The following is a 16,833-nucleotide window of genomic DNA, read 5'->3' on the forward strand; positions in this document are numbered from 1 at the left end:
CAGGTTTATTTTTTAACATGTTATTGTGAGGCAGATTTTATTATTCCCATTTTTCAGTTGAGGAAACTGAGTCAGACAGAAGCAAAGTGACTTACCCAGGGTCACATAGCTAGTAAGTGTCTGAATTGGTCTTGAACTTGGTTCTTCCTGATTCTAAATCCAGCACTGTAGCTACTGTGCAACTAGCTGCCTCTGGTTTGTGCTTTCTGACACATTTACTATATGCTTACCTCAGCCTGCATCAATGCTATCTTTGAAATTATGTTTTCTTATTTATTTATTTGTTTGTTTGTTTGTTTACCCATTCATTTATTTTTAGTTTTCAACATTCATTTCCACAAGATTTTGAGTTCCAAATTTTCTCCCCATCTTTCCTTTCCCGCCCCCCATCCTGAGATGGCATGCATTCTGATTACCTTTTCCTCCAGTAAGCCCTCCCTTTTATCATCCTCCCTCTTATCTCCTTCCCCTTTACTTTCATGAAGGGCAAGATAGATTTCTATAACTCACTGCTTGTATACTTTTATTTCCCAGTTGCATGTAAAAACAACTTTTTATTAACATTTGTTTTGAAAACTTTGCGTTCCAAATGCTCTCCCTTCTTCCTTTCCCTCCCATCCCCATTGAGAAGGCAAGCAATTCAATATAGGTTACAGATTTATAGTTATACAAAACACCTCCATAATAGTCATGTTGTGAAAGGTTAACTATATTTTTCTCCATCTTATCCCAACCCTCAATTATTCTGTTTTCTTCTTTGACCCTGTCCCTTTTCTAAAGTGTTTGCTGACTACTTCTTATCCCCAATCTGCCCTCCCTTCGATAGATCTCCACTTCTTATCTCCTTCCCCCCCTACTTTCCTGTAGGGTAAGATACCCAACTGAGTGTGTATGTTATTCCCTCCTTAAGCCAAATTCAATGAGTGTAAGATTCACTCATTCCCTCTCACCTCCCCCACTTCCCCTCCATTGTGAAACCTTCTTCTTGCCTCTTTTATGTGAGATAATTTACCCCATTCTGTCATTCCTTTTCTCCTTCACCCAATATATTCCTCTCTCACCCCTTAATTTTATTTTTAGAGATCATCCCTTCATATTCAACTTACCCTGTGCCATATATCTATCTATCTATCTTTCTATCTATTTATCTATTTCCTTTAACTAATACTGAGAAAGGTCTCAGGGGTTACAAATATCATCTTTTCATATAAGAATGTAAACAGTTGAACTTTAATAAGTCTCTTATGATTTCTCTGTTCGGTTTACCTTTTCATGTTTCTCTTAATTCTGGTATTTAAAAGTCAAGTTTTCTACTCAGCTCTGGGCTTTTCATCAAAAATGCTTGAAAGTCTTCTATTTCATTGAATATCCATTTTTAACACTGAAGGATTATACTCAGTTTTGCTGGGTAGGTAATTTTTGGTTTTAATCTTAGCTCCTCTGACCTCTGGAATATCATATAGCAAGCCCTCTGATCCCTTAATGTAGAAGCTGCTAGATCTTGTGCTATCCTGATTATATTTCACAATACCCAAATTGTTTCTTTCTGGCTGCTTGTAATATTTTCTCCTTGACCTGGGAACTCTGGAATTTGACTACAATGTTCCTAGGAGTTTTCCTTTTAGAATCTCTTTCAGGAGGTGATCAGTGGATTCTTTCCATTTCTATTTTACCCTAGAATATTTTTCTAGAATATCAGGGCAGTTTTCCTTGATAATTTCTTAAAAGGTGATGTCTAGGCTTTTTTTGATCATAGCTTTCAGGTAGTTCAATACCTTTTAAATTATCTCTCCTGGATCTATTTTCCAGGTCAGTGGTTTTTCCAATGAGATACTTCACATTGTCTTCTGTTTTTTTTTCATTCTTTTGGTTCTGTTTTATAATTTCTTGATTTCTCATAAAGTCATTAACTTCCATTTGCTCCACTCTAATTTTGAAGGAATTATTTTCTTCAGTGAGCTTTTGGACCTCCTGTTCCATTTGGCCCATTCTGCTCTTTAAAGCATTCTTGTCATCATTGGTTTTTTTGGACCCATTTTGCCATTTGGGTCAGTCTATTTTTAAAGGTGTTATTTTCTTCAGAATTTTTTTGGGTCTCCTTTAGCAAACTGTTGACTCAATTTTCATGATTTTCTTTCATGGCTCTTACTTCTCTTCCCAATTTTTCCTCCACCTCTCTTGCTTAGTTTTCAAAATCCTTTTTGAGCTCTTTCATGGCCTGAGATCATTGCATATTTTTTGGAGGTTTTAGATGTAGAAGCCTTGATTTTTATGTCTTCCTCTGATGGTATGCTTTGTTCTTCCTCATTCGAAAGGATGAAAGAAAATACCTGTTCACCAGAAAAGTAACCTTCTATAGTCTTATTTTTTTCCCCTTTTTTGGGCATTTTCCCAGCCAGTTACTTGACTTTTGAGTCCTTTGTTAAGTGGAGGGTATACTCTAGGGACCTGTAAGTTCTCAATTCCTCGAAGGTGGCAGAATCAAGTGAGAGGAGTTTACTCCTCTCCTGGCCTGCGCTCTGGTCTGTGAGCAACCACAAGCACTCTTTTTTGCCCAGGATCTATGAGTAGAATTCCCTCTCCATAGTCACCAGCAACTCCACCATGTCAGCTCTCTTCCTCATCCCAGGAGCACCACTCAGAAATGAGACCCAGATCAGCTGCTTGATTCCCCCAGGAATCACTTTAAGCTGAGGGCTCCAAAAGTGGATGCTGCTGCCACAGTGGCTGCCACTGCCCTGAATCCAGGGCTGGGACCACACAGCATGCTCCTCTCACCCAGGTGAATGAACTTTCTTACGGATCTTTGAAGCTGTCTTTGGTATTTCTGGGTTGGGAAATCTGGGAACCGCAGATGCTACCCATAATTCCACACCCTGAAGCCTACTCCAGTCCTGTCTGTGCCGCATGGCCAAGGATAGGCTGCATTTTGCTCTGAGCCTGGTACAACAGACCTTTCCTGTTGGCCTTTCAGGCTGTCTTGTGCTGCAAATCTCTTTCACTCTGTCATTTTGTGGCTTCTGCCACTCTAGAATTTGTTTAGAGTCATTTTTTACAAGTATTTTATGGGCTATGGAGAGAGAGCTAGAGCAGGTCCATCCTTCTACTCCACCATCTTGGCTCTGCCCCTCTTAATCTATTTTTTAGGTGTTATTTTCTTCAGTATTTTTTGGGGTCTCCTTTAGCAAACTGCTGGCTCTATTTTCATGATTTTGTTTGCATCACTCTCATTTCTCTTCCCAATTTTTCCTCTGCTTCTTTTACTTGATTTTCAAAATCCTTTTTGAGCTCCTCCATGGCCTGTGACCAATTTGTATTCCTCTTGGAGGCTTTTGATGTAGGAGCTTTGACTCTGCTGTCCTCCTCTGGTTGTATGCTCTAATCTTCCTTGTCACCAAAGTAAGATTCTATAGTCTGAGTTCTTTTACAATGTTTACTCATCTTCTCATCAAACACTTGACTTTCTAACTCTTTGTCAAGATAGAACTCTGCTTCCAGAGGGGATGGGGGTGGAGGTGGGTGTACTGTCCTAAGCTTCACGAATTTTGTATTAGCTACTCGAACATCCACGATCTGTGGTCCCAGAGCTCTGGAAGCGGTATCTGCCCCTGTTGCTGCTGCTGCTGCACCTCTGCCACCCACCAGCCACAACCACCATCACCCCCAGCGCCCTGAGGCTGGGGTTGACCTGACCAAACCACAGTCCTCTTTCAACCAGGTTCCACAGACTTTTTCCAGTGACCCATTTGGTGGAATGATTTTCCACTGACCTTTGGGTTGATAAGTCTGAAAACTGCCACAGCTGCCAATGATTCAGTTCCCTGAGACCTGCTCCCTCAGGTCTGTGCTTCTGGATTGACCTCTGATCCCTGCTGGTGCCAAAGATACTTCTTGTCACCTTTCCAGGTTTTGTTAGGCTGGGAATTTGTTTCACTCTGTCATCATGTGGGTTCTGTAGCTCTACAATTTGTTTAGAGTCATTTTTTACAGGTATTTGGAGGGCTGTGGGGGAGAGCTCAGGGAAGTTCCTGCTTTTACTCCATCATCTTGGCTCTACCCTCAAAATTAGGTTTTCAGAAGGCAGCAACTGTAACTAGCAATACATGAAAACTGAGCCTCTCTGTTGTGTCCTATACCCCTCCAAAGCGAGCCGTCCACTTAATAAAAGTCATTGACATTACAAACCATAAACACCTTCTTTAGCACTGATTTACCTTAACAATCTCTGCTTCTATAACATTTTAACACTGACAAAGTGATTTCCTCACATCATTTATAATGACAATGTGAATTCTTCCTGTCTTACAGAGAAGAAAAGAGGTTCAGAAAAAGGCAAGTAACTGATCTAGGGTCATACAACTAATAAGTATCAAAGTCAGGACTCAAACCTGGATGTTTGGGTGCTTTAGACTAAGACACTAAGACTTTAAGACACTAAGCAGGATTTGTGTCTTTTTAGGCCAATCTGTACAATACTGCATAGATATAGAAGTGTTATGAATTATTTGATTATTTGTTAAAAATGAAAGCTATAACATACCAAAACAGGAAAATGATAACTGTTGGGGATGTGGGGAAATTAGAACACTAATGCATTATTGGTAGAGTTGTGAAGTGATACAATCATTCTGGAGAGTAATTTGGAACTCTGCCCAAAGGGCTATAAAATTGTTCATATCTTTTCACCCAGCAATGCCACTACTAGGTCTGTATCCCAAAGAGATCATAAAAACAGGAAAAGGACACACATGTACAAAAACATTTATAGCAACTCTCTTTGTGTGATTACTGACTTTGATAGACTTAGCTCTTCTCAGTAATGCAAGGATCTATGACAACTCCAAAAGACTCATGATAGAAGATGCTATCCACATCCAGAGAAAAAACTCTGGACTCTGAACACAGATGGAAGCATACTATTTGCTCTCCTTTTCTTTCATTGTTTTGTTTCTTCTTTCTCATGTTTCATCTCATTAGTTCTAATTCTTCTTTACATCATGACTAATGTGAAAATATGTATAATATGAATGTATAAAGAGAACCTGTATCAGATTACATGCTGTCTTGGGGAGGGGGGAGGAAAAGGAGAGGGAGAAAATTTAATACTCAAAATCTTATGGAAGTGAATGTTGAAAAAAAAATTTTTTAAAAGGAAATAAAGAATTAAATCTAGTTGAATTCCATTTGCACCTCTGTTTTATAAAGAAAATCATTGGTTGAGATTGCTGGTGCCAAGATGGCGGAATAAGGCAGGGACTTGCTTGAGCTTTCTCAAATTGCCCTCCAACACAACTTTAAATAGTGCCTCAAAACAAATTCTGGAGTGGGAGAGGCAACAAGCCCAAGACAACTTAGAAAGTCAACAGGAAAGGTCTGTCTCACTAAGGTGAGAGTGAAGCACAGTCCAGAACAGCTGGACCAGGCAAGCTGCAGCAAGCTCCATCCCAGCAAGCCAGTGCAGGCCTTGGGAGCGACTGCATCAGCAGCAGGGACTCCCAGCACTCTCAGTCCACAGAAGTCAAGGAGGCTAGACAACTAGTGAGAAGGAGATTGCAGGGAGACATTTTGCTGGCACCTGGTGCAGGACTCTGCAAAGAGTGATCTGGTTCACAGACCCAGATTACAGTCCCAGGGTGAGAAGGAGCTCTATGACACTAAAATGTGTGACCACAAAGTAACAGGGATCCTGGTCACACATCCAGGGTGGAAAGGAGTGCCTGTGGTAGCTCACAGACCAGGGCATAGGCCAGGAGAGCCACACCTCCCCTGAGATCACTCCACATTGGAAGAACTGAAAACTTTTAGGTCCCCAGAATTTGCTCTGAAAACAGCACACAAAGCAGAACCCAATTTTAACATAAAATTAAAAGTCAAAAATAGGCTGGGGAACTGAACAAAAAACGAAAAAAGAACCTAACCACAGAAAGTTATTATGGTAACAGGGAAAATCAAAACACAAACTCAAAAGAGGACAATGTCAAAACAACTGCATGTAAAGCCTCAAAGAAAAATGTGAATTTGTATCAGGCCCAAAAAGAATTCCTGGAAGAACTCAAAAAGAATTTGAAAAATCAAATAAGAGGAATAGAAGGAAAATTGGAAAAAGAAATGAGATTGATAGAAGAGAATCATGAAAAAAGAGTCAACAGTTTGGTGAAGGAAAAAAATGGGAAAAGATGTACGAAAATTCACTGAAGAAAATATCTCTTTAAAAACTAGAATTGGGCAAGTAGAAGCTAATGTCTCCATGAGACATCAAGAAACAATAAAAGAAAATCAGAAGAATGAAAAAATAGAAGAAAATGTGAAATATCTCATCAGAAAAACAAATGACTTGGAAAATAGATCAAGGAGAGATAATTCAATTAGATTAACTTAAAGCAATGATCAAAAAAAAAGAGTCTAGATACCATATTTCTTTATTTCATTTTTTCCACTTAATAGTATTTCATTTTTTTCCAATTACATATAAGGATAGTTTTCAACATTCATTTTTATAAGATTTTGAATTTCAAAATGCTTTTCTCCCTCTTTCCCTCCCTTCCTTCCTCCCCAAGAGGACAAGCAATCTGATATAAGTTATACATGTACAATCACATTAAACATATTTCCACATTAATTAGGTATCTTATTCCAATAAATTATTAAGGAAAATTGTCTGGATATCCTAGAATCAGAGGCAAAAATAAAAATTGAAAGAATCCACCAATCTCCTTCTGAAAGAGATTCCCAAAATGAAAACTCCTAGGAATATTATAGCCAAATTTCAGGGCTCTCAGGCCAAGGAGAAAATACTGCACAGAGCCAGAATTAAACAATTCAGATATGATGGAGCTAAAGTCAAAATTACACAGTGAGAGAAATGATTATTAAACAACCTATCATTGGGGAGATCCATGATTTTTTTCCCTTCCTATTTCCTCATTCTCTACCAGATCCAATCAGCATCTGAAGAAGATTGCTGATAATGAGACTGTATTAACTTTCTCGTCAATCTTGTTCAGACACCACCCAAATGAGAAAGCCCACTGTGTTCTACTCTGGTGGGTGGGAGGGTAGATCCTTTATCTAGACTGCCCAGGGCTGGGGGTGTTCTATGAGTAAAACTGAAGTAATCAAAGTCACAGTTTTCCCCCAGGCCCTCTTTAGAATAGGTGTACCTTTCATTATAATATTCATTCTCTCATTAATTGTTAATGTCAGCCCTTTCTGAGGTTAACATTTAACCTGGAAATGGTCATATACCTGAGAGTCAGTGTGGCTTCAGAAAGAGCCAAGGAACAGTCAATATGGTGTTTGCTGCCCCACAACTCCAGAAGAAATGCCAGGAGCAGAGCAGAGTTCTGTACACAACATTTGTAGAACAAGGCCTTTGACACTGTTAGTCTTGAGGGCTTGTGGAAAATTATGTCAAAATTTGGTTGCCCAGAGAAGTTCATCAGTAATCTTTCAGGAGGCAAAATGGATATTTAATGAAATAGAGAACTTTCAATCATTTCTGATGAAAAGACCAGAACTGAACAGAAAATTCAATTTTCAAATACAAGACTCAAGAGAAGTACAAAAAGGTAAACAGAAAAGAGAAAACATATTCAATAAGGTTAAACCATTTACATTCCTACAGGGGAAGATGATACTTGTAAATCTTAAGAATTTTATCACTATTAGGGCTGTTAGAAGAAGTAAATAGACAGAAGGTGCTGGTGAGAGTTGACTATGAAGGGATGGTATAAAAAATTAGGGGGTGAGAAAGAGTGATGCACTGGGAGAAGAGGGCAGGGAGAGGGAGAATTGGTTAAATTATCTCACATAAAAGATACATGAAAGAGCTATTTCAATGAAAAGGAAGATGGGGGATGTGATAGGCAATACTTGAACTTTGCTCTCATTGGAATTGGCTCAAAGAGTGAATAACGTGCACAATAAGTTGGGTATAGAAATCTATCTTACCATATATGGAAGTAGGAGGAGAAGGGGAGAAGAGAATGGGGAAAGACTGATAGAAGGGAGGGCAAATTGGAGGAGTTGGTAGTCAGAAGCAAAACACCTGTGAGGAGGGACAGGGTGGAGAGAGAGAGACAGAGAGACAGAGAGAGAACAAAGACAGAGCCAACAGAAATCATATGATTATCTCAACTGATGTGGAAAAAGCTTGTGATAATACACACTATCCATTCCTTTTAGAAACATTAGAGAACATAGGAGTAGATGAAACTTTCCATAAAATGATAAGTAGCATTTATCTAAAGCCATGAGCAAGCATTATCTGTAATGGAGATGAACTAGGAGCCTTCCCAATAAGATATGGGATGAAGTAAGGATGTCCATTATTCAATATTGTACTAGAAATCTTAGCAAAACAAATACATGACAGACATAAAGAGTGATAACATGGGCAAGTTAGGGGGGCAGGGAATAGTTTACCTGTCAGATCTATGGATAAGGGAATAATCTGTGACCAAATTAGAGATAGAGAGCATTACGAGATACAAAATGGATAATTTTGATTATATTAAATCAAAAAAAGGTTTTGCACAAACAAAACCAATGCAGCCACGATTACAAGATAAACAGAAACCTGGGGGGGGGGGCCGAATTTATAGCAAATGTCTCTGATAAAGGCCTCCTTTCTCAAATATATAGAGAACTGAGTCAAATGTATAAAGAATACAAGGCACTCCCCAATTGATAAACAGTCAAAAGATATGAACAAGAAGATTTGAGATGAAGAAATCAAAGCTATCCATAGTCATATGAAAAAATGCTCCAAATCACTATTGATTAAAGAAATGCAAATTAAAACAACTCTGAGGTACCACCTATGGAATTGTCTAATACAACAGAAAAGGAAAATGACAAATGTTGGAGGGTACGTGGGAAAATTGGGATACTAATGCACTGCTGATGGAGTTGTGAACTGATCCAACCATTCTGGAGAACAATTTGGAACTATATCCAAGGGGTTATCAAACTGTGTATGCCCTTTGACCCAGAAATATCAGTATTAGGTCTGTATCCCAAATGAATTTTTTAAAAAGGGAAAAGGACCTATTTGTACAAAAATATTCTTGGTAGCTCTTTTGGTGGTGACAAAGAATTGGATGTCTATACGTTGAGGAATGGCTAAACAAATTGTAGTATATGATTGTAATGGAATACTCTCGTGTTATAAGAAATGACAGGATGGTTTCAGAAAAAAGACTGGAAAGATCTAGAAAGACTTACATGAATTGGTGCAAAATGAAGTAAGTAGAACCAGGAGACGATTGTACAAAGTAATAGCAATATTGTATGATGATTAACTGAGAATTACTTAGCTATTCTCAGCATACAGTGATCTAACACAGTTCCAAAGGACTCACAATGAAAAATGCCATTCATTTCCAGAGAAAGAACTGATGGAGTCTGAATGCAGATCAAAGCATACTATTTTTCTCTTTTTTAAATGTTTCTTTTTGTCTGTGTTTTCTTTCACAACATGATTAATATGGAAATATGTTTTCCATGATTACACATGTATAAGCTATATTAAATTGCTTACCATCTGGGGGATGGAGGAAGGGAGGGAGAGACTTTGGAACTCAAAATTTAAAAAAAAAGAATGTTAAAAACTGTTTTTACATGCAATTGGGAAAAAATAGATGTCTAAAAAGAAGAAAGAAATCATTTGTTGGTTTAATGATCTTCTGGTTGATATGGCACACTAAAACATTGGTTGAATATGCTATAAATACAGTCAATATGATGGTTTTGCTAAACTTTAAAAAAAGCTTAGTACAAAGAAGGTTCACTGGGTACGGGAAGAGGAAGGACATATTCAGTAATGAATCTGATATGTAAACAAATGATATCAATCAAACAAAATAAAATCTACAATAAAAGAAATGTTGACCAGGCTGTTGCTGTAAAATATAGATAACAGATATGAGAATTCAAACATATTATTATTTATTAGTGAATATCAGTAGCTTTAATCAAGTCAGAGAGTACTTAAATGATTAGTCTTAACCAGTAGTGTCAAATTCAAATAGACACAGGCCACTGATTCATACACAAGGATCTTTGCATGATACAAATTGACTTAGTTTCAAAATGTCATGGTATCTGTGTTTTATTTTATTTTTATTTATTTTGTTAAATATTTCCCATTTACATTTTAATTTGGTTTGAGCAGCACTCTGGTGTTACTGATGCATGTTTGGCACCTCTGGTCTTGACAGCAGATGAAGAGACAGAATCCTAAGGAATAATTTTAATAATTGTTCTTCCCCTGTTGACCAACAGCCGGATATTTGTACTAAATCTTTGAAGCTCACATTGTACTAGAGCTATTTTGCTAATATGAAAATTAGTCAGGCTTCAGATATGCTAATGTAAGGAAATATGAGAAGAACCTGATGAATCTTGCTACATTCCCCAGAATATCATAGTGTGGACTTCGTTCTCAAAGAGGATCAGTGGCATCACGGGGTGTTGTCTTGACTTGTGCGTGAATTGGATTTAAGCGAAGCAGAACTGTGCAAAGACACCAGCCTCACTTTCTCCTGAGGATTCCTCTGGGTCCAGTGGCAAGACAAAAGTCAAAATGACTGGCAATGGCTCAGGAAGAGCAGGAGACCTTGGCCTTTTAAAATTAAGATCTTTTCCAGGTCTCAGTTTCTCTGAGTTCAACTCACGCATTCATTGACTAAAGGCTAATCCATAGCTGAAAAAGAGTCCTTTCTACAAAACAGCTGACAATGGTCCTCCAGCCTTTGCTTAAAGACTTTCATGTAGGAGGAGCTCTGTGCTTCTCAAGAGAGTCTATTCCATTCTGGGATAGCTCCAATTGTTTATAAAGTTCTTCCTTACTGGTCATCTCCTCCTTGGTTCCACCTAATTTCCTCATACTAAGCCCAGGTTTCCCTCTTCAATTCCCTCAACCATTGTTTTCTGATTCTGCCCTCTCAGACCAAGGACAGCAAGTCTAATACCATTCCCACGAGAGTCCTTCAAAGTCTCAAAGACAGGTATCATTTAATACTCCAGGCTTAAACATCCCATGTTTTTTAATAAATTTTCTCATAGCATAGACCTTTACCATGCCAACTACCCTCTTCTTGATGCCATACTCCTGATATTGTCTGACCAGGGCAGAGGACAACCCTGAATCGCATCACCTATCTAGACTTGGATACTATCCAAGTTAATAAGTATTTATTAAGCACCTAATCTATACAAGGATGGGGAATGAAGATCCAAAGACAAAAAGAAAACCAGTCCCTACTGTCAATGAGTTTACATTCTATTGAAGCACACAGATAAGTAAATACAAGAGAATTTGAGGATGGGGAGCACTAATAATTACAGAGAATGAAGGAAAAGCTTCCCATGGGAGATGAAACCTTAATCAAACATTAAAAGAAGCTAAGGAATCTGAGGGCAGTGGACAGAGCATTGGGGCTGAAGTCAGGAAGACTCCTCTTCCTGAGTTCAAATCCAGCCTCAGACACTTACTAACTGTCTGACCCTGGGCAAGTCACTTAACTGTTTGCCTCAGTTTACTCATCTATAAAATGAACAAGCAAAGGAAATGGCAAAACACTCCAGTATCTTTGCCAAGAAAATCCCAAATGGGGTCACAAAGAATAGGACATGACTGAAACAACTGAACAACAACAACAAAGAGGCACAAATTTGGAGGGAATGCCTTGAAGCTATGAGGATAGCCTGTGCAAAGGTACACACAGAAGTAGGAAATGGAAAATTGAGTTTGGGGAACAGCAAATAAGTCAGGTGATATGGAAAACAAAACACATGAAAAGAAGTAATGTAAAATAAATCTCAAAAGGTTGTCTGGAGCCAGATTGTAAAGGGTTTTAAATGCCAAACTGAGAAGTCTGTTTTATCCTAGAAAGTAATATAAAGCCATTGAAGATTCTTCAGTAGAGGAAGAGGAAGTCAGCCCTGTACCTTAGAAAGATTATATAGGACTAAACAAGTGAGAGGATCATACAAGATAAATTGGACAATTTTGACTATATAAAATTCAAAACTTTTTGCACAAACATCTAATATAGTTTAAATTAGAAGAGAAACAATGGGGAAAATCTTTGCAGCAATTTTCTCTGATAAAGGCTTCCTATCAGAGACATAAGGAACAGATGAAAATTATCAACAACCACATGGAAAAAGTGCTCTAAATCACTAATAATTAAAGAAATGCAAATTAAAGCATTTTGAGGTTCCATATCACACTTATTAGACTAGCAAAGATAACAAAAGAAAAAAATGACAAACGTTGGAGGGGCTGTGGGAAAGCAGGTATACTAGTAAAGTATTGGTGGAACTAAGAAGTGGACTGGTCATTCTGGAAAGCAATTTGGAACTATGCCCCCAAAGTTATTAAACTCTGCATACTCTGACACAGTGACACTACTAATAGGCCTATACTCCAAAGGAATCAAAGAAAGAGGAAAAGGACCCATACGTACAAAGAGATCCATATGTATAAAGTTGCATTTATGGCAGCTTTTTTCAGAGTAGAAAATTTCTCCTACTGGGAAATGGTGAAACAAATTGTGGTATATGCATGTAAGGGAATATTATTGTAACAAAAGAAATCAGTCAATCAGACAAGCATTTATTACATGCCTTTAATGTGCCAGGCACTATGCTATAACACCAATCACAGCAGCACACCTGAGGACTGCTGGTGTGAATAATTTTAAGGGTCTAATCACATAGTATAATGAACTCTTTATTCAACAATAAACTAAACATTGTTCAATAAAGTAAAGCATAACATTCATAGCAACATCCTTAAGCAAAACATATCATCTAATACATATATGTATCTCATAATACTCAGTATGTCATAAGGCACATAGCATACATCGTTGCATCCCCAAAGTAAGGGAATCCCAGGCTAGAGTCTTCCCTAGCACAATGCATCCTTAAGGGGTAGCAGAAAATACCACACCACCCACCCCTAGATCACTGTAAGAATAATCTCTTTAATCAATACACAGTGTCCAAGTAAAGTCCTCTCTCATCCTGACTTGAGGGTGACTTCCAAATCCCACGACTCCTCCTCCATGGGCCAACCATTCCTAGTTCTTGCCTAGGTTCTCACTCAGGCAGCTCTCTGCTCCTGCTCCTTGTCTCAGCTCATGGGGACTGTTCCACTCCAAACTCTTCCTGCTTCTGCCTAATAGCTGACTTCAGGGACTCCGACCTGCAACTTCTGTTTCTAGGAAAACAAAGCTTAACAGGGCTATAACAATATTTATACACATTACCAGCTCCATCATCTCAATTCACTCATAAAGACCAACAGACAGGGCTTCTGTGTGAGAAATTAACACAGATCAACAGAAAGGACTTCTATCTAAGAAACTGACACAGATCAAGAGACAGGACTTCTGTCTGAGAAATCAATACAGATCAACAGACAGCGTTCCTGACATCACATTCCTTCTGTTAGCCTTCCCCGCAAGCAAATTCCCCTAGCCCATTCATGGTCACTTCTCTCTCAGCTCTGCTTCTTTCTCTAAGCAATACTATATATGTATGTATGTATGTATACACACACACACACACACACACACACACACACACATACATAGTTGGTTTGGAGACAGTGTATGTATATATATAGATACACTGTTTCCAATCAAAGATTCTTGATTGATTCAATCAAACGCAAGACTCAATAAAAGGCCTTTGATTGGCTAAAACTCAATCCAGAAAAATAGCAAAAGAATCTCATTTTGCTTGCCATTACATTTATTAAGCCCTGGGAATACGAAGGTTAAAAAAAAATCCCTGCTCTGAAAAAGTACTTAGTCTAATGAGGGAGACAACATACAAACAACTATGTACAAACAATATATCCACTAGATAAATTGGAGATCTTCTTAGAGATAAGACACTAACATTAAGGAGAACTGGGCAAGTCTTGAAGAAAGTGGGACTTTAGCTGAGATTTGAGGTTAACTATGGAAGCCAGGAGGTAGAGATGAGGACAGAGCTAGTTCTAGGCATGGGGGGATGGGCAGCCAGTGAAAAATGCACAGAGTCCAGAGACCAAATACCAGGCTATAGCAATAGCCCAGGCATGAGGTGATGAGGCCCGGAGCCAAGGTTGTAGCAGTGTCAGAAAGGAGATGCAGGTGTACAGGAGAGATATTGGGAAGATAGATGCAACAGGACTTGACAACCAATTGGATATGTGTTGAGGATAGGGATGTAAGAGAGAGTGAGGAGTTGATGAGGACACACCTAGATTGTGAGGTTAGGGCTGAATAAATAGAAATGAGGAAATAGACAGTTTCAGAGGAAACAGAGAAGACCTCTAAGAACTGATGCAGATTAAAGTGAGCAGCACTAGAAGAACCATTATACATGATAACAACGTTGAAAAGCTTTAGAGCTTTGATGAACATAAAATGCAGAAAAAGACGTATTTTTTAGATATAGCCAAATTGAAAATTTGTTCTGCCTGACTGAAGATATTTATTGACCTTATTTTGAGGGGTTTTTAAAAAATCTGTTCAAGGTGGGGGTAGAAGGAGGGACAGTTCTATTTTTTAAAAGGGTATTTATGCTACCATATACCAATTTATTTCAATATAATTTTTGGCTGCATAGTGGTGTTTTGAATTAAAACTCAGGCACTGAACCATACTGCCAAAGAGGAATGGTGAGAATACACTGCATTGTCTTGCTCCAAAAACACTATTTTAATGCACTGCCTTGATTATGTTGGACTGCTATTGATATTATCTTTATTGGTAATGAATGGGGAGTATATACTGGAAAAAATAATGTGGTAAGCACATAGGATTTAAAGTGGACAACATTTATATTTTTAAATCATTGAATTGCTAAGACATATGCTGCACGATTTTTTTTCATCTTATATTGGCACTGTATTGAAATGTAGATTGTGGAGAGGAGATGCTGGTAACAAAATGAGGAAGCTATTGCCATAGTCCTGACAGTGATGATAGCTTGATGACAACCATCCTAGTCATGGTTGTACAAGAGGAAAAAAGAGTACAATGGACAGGAGAGATGTATAGAAACCAACAAGACTTAGAAAATGATTGAATAGAAGCGAATGATGGTCAAAGACAGTGAAGAGGAGAGGAGGACTCAAGGGTGAATTTGGGTGACTAAGACCTCAATGCCTTTTTACTTGGGATTTCAAGGTTCTAGGCAAATCCTTTCCTAACTCTTGTTAGGTGCATGTTATCCCTGGCCACAAGTGCATTGTTCCTGTATTTTAAGCTATGGTCCAGGAATACAACTCCCAATTACAGAAGCCATTTTCTTAACAAGTTGTTCACTTCCCACGTCCACCTTTGTCTTCTGAAGTCCTTGCCTCTGTCTGACAGCAAGGGGAACAAAGGATTTTGCCCTTATGGTCTTTGGTTGTTTGTCCATGGCTTCATAATTTTTAGGAATGTCTTTTAGCTTCCTTCCAATGGTGTCATTTTTGCACACTGAAACACAGATGGGCAAAATAAAAGGAGGGATGTGATCAATTGCTTGATTAAAAGGAGTCAACTTCTTGATTTACTCGTTGATCTCTACAGCTGTTACTGTATTCTCCCTCTTCAAATGACTTTGTATTTACTATCTGTGAAGTTCTTGCTTTCCTCCAAATAGAAAGCAAGCTCTTCAAGGGTTGACAATGTTTTGATTTTACCTTTGCCTTCCAAGCACCAAGTACAATAGTACTGTACCTTGCACGTGCATAGTAAGCACCTAAATGTTGAATACACATATGCACATCGAGATTTGGTCTGATTCATATTAGTTCATGCTGAAGGATCTTTTCCTGTTCCCTCCTCCCCCCCCCCCACAAAAAAGCAGTTTTGGTTCTGTAGGTTTTCAGGAAAATAACCTGGTTCATTATACTCATGTCTGGCTGCCTATCAATGCAAATCCAAATTCCTCATTCAACCTGGAATCAAAGTCCCTTTCTATCTAAACTTTGTTTTTAGTGTGTTGATTGTTAGTCTCATCTCTGGCCAACAGGTTTAGAGGAAAGGGCACTGAACCTGAGCTCAGAACAACACTTGCCATCTACACACTGATCTAAAGGTTTGAAAAGCACTTTATATAAATTCTCACAAATTGAGGAAGTAAAATTATGTGGGTATCTAGTATATCTAGTAAGTGTATTTAGTAAGAAGTTAAATTCAAACCCGATCTTCCTAACTCGAAGTCCAGGACTCTAGCTACTGTGCTAAGCTGCCCAAGAAGACCTACATTATTGTCCAGGATCCACCAGTGACTTGATATGACCTTGGGCAAGTCATGTAACCTCCATGAACTTCAGTTTCCCCCTCTGTAAAATGCACTTGAGCTGAGTTTTGAGTCCTGATTCTGCCACTTACCTGTGAGACTTGGACAAGTTTGGGCCCTAGTTTCCTCATCTAAAAAATATGAGCGGTGGACTAGATGGTCTCTGAGGTCCCTTTCAGCTCTAAGGGTCTGTCTGTTGGACACACCAAGCTCAATCCAACCTCCACACTTATTTGCCCCTTGAAATACCCTGTCCCTTCCTCCCTAAACTAGAAACCTTCCCTATTTCCCATGTACCCCAATATTTTCTCTTCACTTAGAACTTTTTTTTACCCCTCTATAATATACTTATTTTGGAATATTCATACCATACCTAATGTGTTAGCATCTCCTTGCTAGAGTGCAAACCACAAGTGTCAAACATGCTGACCTCAGATCTTCCCCATTGTTTCCTGAACTAGATTAAAATGTAACTGGGAAATATTTAACAAAATAAATTAAAATGTCAGTAAAACAGAAATATTAACTTGTGGTTTT

The sequence above is a fragment of the Notamacropus eugenii genome, chromosome X (genome assembly GCF_028372415.1).
Source record: "Notamacropus eugenii isolate mMacEug1 chromosome X, mMacEug1.pri_v2, whole genome shotgun sequence".
Taxonomy (NCBI): domain Eukaryota; kingdom Metazoa; phylum Chordata; class Mammalia; order Diprotodontia; family Macropodidae; genus Notamacropus; species Notamacropus eugenii.